The sequence below is a fragment of the Schistocerca serialis genome, chromosome 3 (assembly GCF_023864345.2).
Source record: "Schistocerca serialis cubense isolate TAMUIC-IGC-003099 chromosome 3, iqSchSeri2.2, whole genome shotgun sequence".
In the NCBI taxonomy this organism is placed as follows: domain Eukaryota; kingdom Metazoa; phylum Arthropoda; class Insecta; order Orthoptera; family Acrididae; genus Schistocerca; species Schistocerca serialis.
In genome coordinates this window covers 744,411,923-744,417,658 of record NC_064640.1, presented here as the reverse complement: position 1 = coordinate 744,417,658, position 5,736 = coordinate 744,411,923, and positions in this window count along the sequence as shown.

Genomic DNA, 5,736 nt, shown 5'->3' with positions numbered 1-5,736 from the left:
CAGGGAAAGCCTACAGCAGTTAGACTGGGATGAGGTGTACCGTGAACCTGATGCCAATTTAAAATATAATTTATTTCATGACATTTTTGTAAATGCATTTGAAAACTGCTTCCCCAAGAAAATAGTTAAATATACTCGTAAGAAACCTTGTAACAAACCATGGCTTACTAAGGGTATAAAAATATCTTGTAACCGGAAAAGGGAAATGTATCTGACAGCAAGAAAGAGTAGTGACCCAGAAACTATCAAAAATTATAAAAACTACTGTGTTATATTAAGAAAAGTTATTAAAAATCCAGGAGTATGTGTATCATGTCTGAAATCAGCAACTCTGATAATAAAATTAAAACAATTTGGAATATTATTAAAAGAGAAACAGGTCAACCAAGAGCAGAGGAAGACAGTATTACCATCAAATTGAATGAAAACTTTACGAACAAAAAGTCAGAAGTTGAAAATATTTTTAATAATCATTTTCTAAATGTTGTGGATATAGTAGGATCCAGGTGTTCATTAGAAGATGCTAGGCTGTTAATGGAAGAGGCCATACCTATGCAATTTGATACAATTGAAATCTCACCCACTTCTCCCTCTGAAATTAGGAAAATAATAAACTTGCTTAAAAGCAAAAACTCACATGGAATTGATGGCATTTCCAGCAAAATACTAAAAGCTTGTTCTCAGCAGATAAGTAAGATTCTCAGCCACCTGTGTAATAGCTCTCTGGAACAGGGCATTTTCCCTGATAGACTGAAATATGCTATTGTTATACCTTTGCATAAAAAGGGGGATAGATCTGATGTCAACAATTACCGTCCAATCTCCCTTCTAACAGCTTTATCCAAAATATTTGAGAAAGTAATGTATTCAAGAGTAGCTTCACATATCTGTAAAAATGAAATACTAACAAAATGTCAGTTTGGTTTCCAGAAAGGTTTTTCAACAGAAAATGCCATATATGCTTTCACCAGTCAAATTTTGAATGATCTGAATAACCGAACACCTCCCATTGGGATTTTTTGTGATCTCTCAAAGGCTTTTGATTGTGTAAATCATGAAATTCTGCTAGACAAGCTCAAGTATTGTGGCATGAGTGGGACAGTGCACAAATGGTTTAATTCGTACCTAACTGGAAGAGTGCAGAAAGTTGAAATAAGTAGTTCTCGTAACATGCAAAGATCAGCACATTCCTCAAACTGGGGAACTATCAAGAATGGGGTTCCACAAGGGTCAGTCTTGGGTCCTTTGTTGTTCTTATTATATATTAATGACTTGCCATTCTATATTCATGAAGAGGCAAAGTTAGTTCTCTTTGCTGATGATACAAGTATAGTAATCACACCTGAGAAACAAGAATTAACTGATGAAATTGTCAATACTGTCTTTCAGAAAATTACTAAGTGGTTCCTTGTAAACGGACTCTCACTGAATTTTGATAAGACACAGTACATACAGTTCCGTACAGTGAATGGTATGACACCATTAATAAATATAGACCTTAATCAGAAGCATATAGCTAAGGTAGAATATTCCAAATTTTTAGGTATGTCCATTGATGAGAGATTAAATTGGAAGAAACACATTGATGATCTACTGAAACGTTTGAGTTCAGCTACTTATGCAATAAGGGTCATTGCAAATTTTGAAGATAAACATCTTAGTAAATTAGCTTACTACGCATATTTTCACTCATTGCTTTCATATGGCATCATATTTTGGGGTAATTCATCACTGAGGAATAAAGTATTTATTGCACAGAAGCGTGTAATCAGAATAATAGCTGGAGTCCACCCAAGATCATCCTGCAGACATTTATTTAAGAATCTAGGGATATTCACAGTAGCTTCTCAGTATATATACTCTCTTATGAAATTTGTTATTAACAACCAAACCCAATTCAAAAGTAATAGCAGTGTGCATAACTACAATATTAGGAGAAAGCACGATCTTCACTATTCAAGATTAAATCTAACTTTGGCACACAAAGGGGTGAATTATACTGGCACTAAAGTCTTTGGTCACTTACCAAATAGTATCAAAAGTCTGACAGATAACCAACAAGTATTTAAGAAGAAATTAAAAGAATTTCTGAATGACAACTCCTTCTACTCCATAGAGGAATTTTTAGATATAAATTAAGAAAAAAAAATAAAAAAAATAAAAAAAAAATAAAATAAAAAAAAAGGAGTTATATTAACTTAAGTATGTTGTTAAATTAACCTAATTATGTCATGTATTGGAAAATGCGACTCGTTCCACATCATTACGAAATATCGTATTCATGATCCATGGAACTAGTATTAATCTAATCTAATCTAATCTAATCAAACTATTTGGACGATATTGTAGTAGCAGGTCGTACACCTGAAGAACATATTGCAAATTTAAGTGCCTCGTTTCGTGTGTTACCTGGTGCAGGCCTAAAGTGTAGACTGGACAAGTGTGATTTTTTTAAAAATATAAGTTGCAATATCTTGGTAATGTTATAAACAGTTAAGGTGTACATCCTCCTCAGTCCCATTTGTTAGCCATACGAGACTGCCCAGTTGCTTGCAATATCACAGAATTGCAGTCAGTTTTAGGGAAAATGACCTATTACATTCGGTTCATATGGAATGCTGCGCAAATAGCGGCTCCATTGCAACGCTTGCGTCGCAAGAATGTCCCCTTTGTTTGCACAGATGAGTGCCAAGTAGCTTTTCAAAAACTTAAAGATGCATTGCTCAGTGATCGATGCTCAGTTCACTTTGATCCTGAAAAACCAGTTGTATTGCAAGTTGATGCTTCCTCTTACGGAATCGGCGCAGTGCTTTCGCACTGAATTGGTGATAAAGGCAGACTTATTGCTTTCGCATCAAAAGTGTTCTCCAAAGCTCAATGTAACTCTTCACAAATTGAAAAAGAGGCTTTGGCTATGTGTATGGTGTCACCAAATTCCACCGCTATTTGTTTGGCAGAAAATTCAACTTAGTAACGGATCACAAGCCTTTGCAGTCCTTATTTCATCCGACGAAACCGGTTCCTGTACGAACTGTCCAAAAATGGCAAAGATGGGCTTTTTTATGTCTCAATACCAGTACGAGATTCTGTATCGACCGACAGCTAAACATGGTATGCGGACGCACTTTCATTTCTTCCGGTTGGCCCTGATAGACAGCTTCTGCTGCATCTTGTTGTCACATCGATGCTCAAGATTCTGAATTGCTTCAATCTTTTTCCCGTTGAACTATAAGAAGATTGCACAGGCCACGGAAGCTGATCCAGATTTGAACATTTTGATAATATACATTCGCACATCTTGGCCTCGTTCCTTGCATAGCATAAAGTAGCCTCGCTGTACAGAATACTGTGATTATTGTTCAAAATGACAGTGGACAGCCACGTGTGTTGATCCCTAAAGCTTTGAAAAAAGAAGTGTTGCAGTTACTTCACGAAGGAAACTAGGGGATTGTTGGTGCGAAACAGTTAGCGCGTCAGCACTGTACTTGGCAGAGTACGGATGCCCAAAAAGAACAGATGATGACACAATGTAACACATGTGCGGAAAATTAGTCTGCTCCGCCACAAAAATTCTGTGCTTGGCTGATGTCGCAATCGCCATGGCAACATGCGCACATAGACTTCGCGGGACCCTTTTGGAAGACTGGTTAGTTGATTGTGATTGACTCATATAGCAAGTTCCCTTTAGCTGTGCCAATGCACTCGACAACGTCACGTAGCACAATTCAGTCGTTGTCACCGATTTTTTGCCTGTTAGATTTACCTGAATTAATAGTGTCTGACAACTGATCTCAATTCACGTCAAAAGAATTTGAAACATTCTGTGAAAGCAACGGCATATAGCATGTAACTAGTGCACTGTTCCATCCACAGTCAAACGGCGAAGCGGAACGTTTTGTCAGAACATTCAAGCATCAGGTGGCCCAACTTCGCTCCGAACACACCAGGGATCAAGCATTGCAACTGTTTCTCGCCTCATATCGTTTGCACCCACGAGATGTACCATCGCCATCGAAATTGCTTCACGGCCGCCGCCATCGGACACTGCTGCTCCACCCTCCTTAGCATCCGGTGCCCAAGGAAGGCCGCAAGTATCGCTTAGAGCCGTATGGTATTGTCTTTTTCAGGGTTTTTAGCGGCAGCAGACGGTGCGCGCGAGGCGTGACAGTCCGTCGTCTTGACGCTTACATGTATCTTATTTCAGGTCTGGATGGCTTGCAGCACCGCCACCCAAATCAACTTCACCTCTGTCGTGCACACGATAATCTTTCATTCTCTCTTCCCCCAGATTCACGGGTTCAGAGGACAGCGTGGCCACAGCAGCCAACAGAGAGTGTCATCACGACACCGCAGGACGACCCCATGCAGACGGAGCTGTCGCCTCCTCCGCCTCCTCTTGTCCTACCGACGGTGCTGGACCCGCCCACACCGCAGCAGTCGCCACCATCATCTGGTTCCTAATAGCAGTAGGAGCTGAAGGTGTACCCTTCTGGTCGTTTTCCGGGGTACGCAGGCCGGATGGCGGGGTAGGCCGGAAGCCTGACGTCCCCTGCAGCCAAAGGTTCCGGCCCGACGTTGTGCCCCTCTCCTGCCTCACCCACCGTGGTCGCACTCCCTACACGACGATGGTCAGTCACTTTGCGGGAGAGGAATATTCCGGCGTAAACCACAAGCACCAGAATGAAGAAGAAGAACGCAAGACCAGAGAAGACGGTGAGACGACGTCAGCCAATAGCGCGCTGACCATGACGTCACCACGATAGGAACGGCATGTAGCCGAAGTGAATATAAGCGCCGCTCCTGCCAGCCTCGGCCGGACATCAGTGCTCAGTAGTGGACAGTATTCACAGAGTATTAGCACGGCCTAGCAGAGAGTGCTACGATAGCCACTAGTAGTGATCCACAAGCTGTGTGTGTCAAATATGCATGAACATTACATATAGCAAAGGACGATCCGTACCTACCGGACGCCATTTAGCACAGGGTGCGCTATGTAATGAAAAGTATCCGGACACATGGCTGAAAATGACTTTCAAGTTCATGGCGCCCTCCATCGGCAATTCTGGAATTCAGTATGGCCTTGGCCCACCCTTAGTCTTGATGACAGCTTCCACTCCCGCAGGCATATGTTCAATCAGGTGCTGGAAGGTTTCTTGAGGAATTTCAACCCATTTTTCACGGAGTGCTGCACTGAGGAGAGGTATGGATGTGGGTCGGTGAGGCTTAACACGAAGTCGGCGTTCCAAAACATCCCAAAGGTGTTCTATAGGATTCAGGTCAGGACTCTGTGCAAGCCAGTCCATTACAGGGATGATATTGTCGTGTAATCACTCCGCTACAGGCCGTGAGTAATGAACACGTGCTCGATCGTGTTGAAAGATGAAATCACCGTCCCCGAATTGCTCTTCAACAGTGGGAAGCCAGAAGGTGCATAAAACATCGATGTAGGCCTATGCTGTGATAGTGCCACGCAAAACAACAAGGGATGCAAGCCCCTCCATGAAAAACAAGACCGCACCATAACACCACCGCCTCCGAATTTTACTGTTGACACTACACACGCTGGCAGATGACGTTCACCGGGTATTCGCTATACCCACACCCTGCCATCGGATCGCGACGTTGTGTGCCGCGATTCGTCACTCCACACAACTTTTTTCCACTGTTTAATCGTTCAATGTTTACACCAAGCGAGGCGTAGTTTGACATTTACCAGCATGATGTGTGGCTTATGAG